Source organism: Marmota marmota, unplaced genomic scaffold (assembly GCF_001458135.2).
Source record: "Marmota marmota marmota unplaced genomic scaffold, marMar, whole genome shotgun sequence".
Taxonomy (NCBI): domain Eukaryota; kingdom Metazoa; phylum Chordata; class Mammalia; order Rodentia; family Sciuridae; genus Marmota; species Marmota marmota.
This window is the reverse complement of record NW_025999941.1, coordinates 1828903-1830864: the sequence shown is the minus strand read 5'-3', so window position 1 is coordinate 1830864 and position 1962 is coordinate 1828903.

The window sequence follows — 1962 nt, the reverse complement described above, 5'->3', positions numbered from 1 at the left end:
GGTGGAAGATACCAGGGATTGAACCCAGGGGCACTCCACCACTGAGTCACATCCCCAGCCCTATTTTGTATTTTATTTAGAGACAGGGTCTCACTGAGTTGCTAAGGGCCTTGCTTTTGCTGAGGCTGGCTTTGAACTTGCCATCCTCCTGCCTCAGCCTCATGAGCCACTGGGATTATAGGCATGTGCCACTACACTTGGCTCCAACTTCCTTTTTCTATATGTAGGGGACAACTTTGGCACAGCCCTCACAAACATGAAGCCATTCATAGAACCTAATTTGTCACTCCATGTCCGTTCATTCACTCAGACATTCAAGACACAGGTTGAGTGGCCCTTATCTGAAATATTTGAGACCAGAGGATGTTCTGGGTTTTGAATTTTTTCAGATTTTGTATGGTTTCCTGTACATAATGAAATATCCTGGAGATGACACCCAAATCTAAATTAAAAACTCATTTGTGTTTCATACACACCTTATACATGTAGCCCAAAGGTAATTTTATACACAATAACTTTGTGCATGAAACAGTTTCATGGTGTTGAATTTTCTGTATCATCATGGTGCTCAGAAAGCTTTGGATTTTGGAGTATTTCAGATTTCAGAATTTTGGGTTTAGGGATACACAACCTGTAATAAATTAATTATAAATATAGCTGGTCAATTAAAATAAGAATATTTTGGGCTGGGGATGTGGCTCAAGCAGTAGCGCGCTTGCCTGGCATGCGTGTGGCCCGGGTTCGATCCTCAGCACCACATACAAACAAAGATGTTGTGTCCGCCGAAAAAATTAAAAAATAAATATTAAAATTCTCTCTCTCTCTCTCTCTCTCTCTAAAAAAATAATAAAATAAGAATATTTTTAAATATTAAAATAAATATGCAGGTGCAGTGGCACATACCTGTAATCCTAGCAACTGGGAAGCCAGATATGAGGGTCACAAGTTTGAAGTTACTCTCAGCTACTCACTGAGGCCCTAAACATCTTAGTGAGACTAGTGAGACCCTGTCTTAAAAAGGGCTGGGGATATAGCTCAGTGATAAAGTGCCTCTAGGTTAAATCCCTGGTACAAATAAAATAAAATAAAAAGGTGACCGATTAAGAGCATAGAGTAGAGCTAGGTGTAATAACACACACCTGTAATCCTAGTAACTCAGGAGGCTGAGGCAGGAGGATTGCAAGTTTGAGACTAGGCTTGGCAATTTGACAAGACTCTGTCTCAAAATAAAAAAAAAATCAAAGGGGCTGGGGATGTAGCTCAGTGGTTAAGGGCCCCAAGGTTCAATCCCTGGTACCAAAAAAAAAAAAAGAAGAAGAAAGAAAAAAAAATACTGTGCATGTAATTATTCATTAACTACATTTGTTATCCAACAACAAAAAAATTAAATACCTTAACGCACTATTAATTTCCATATCCAGATCCATTTTTATTTCTATTTGCCTGTGGAATTGTTCTCTCTTTGCCCTTATTTTTCCCCACTTTGTGGAGCCTCTGTTTCTTCAACTTGAATAGTGATGGTGGTAGTGGAAATAAAATTGGTGGGCGATTCCTGAGGCAGAGATAGTGAAGATGGTGGTACTGCCCGTGGAGGAGGCTTTCCTGACTTGATGTTAGAGCTTCCAGTGTGGAATGTTTACTGCATCACTGGAACCTCAGTCACAGCTCTCTTTGTGATTCAGAAGGACGGTGAAGCAACAGATCACAAGTTATACTTACAAATTTGCCTTTGGAATTTCTAAAGGAAGGAGCATTCATTAAATGTACTGTCTCATGCTAGGCATAGTGGTGCACACTGTATCCCAGCAACTTGGGAGGCTGAGGCAGGAAGATTGCTGGCTGGAAGCCAGCCTCAGCAATTTAGTGAGGCTCTAAGCAACTAAGCAAGACCCTGTCTCAAAATCAAATATATATATATATATATATATATATATATATATATATATATATATATATATATAA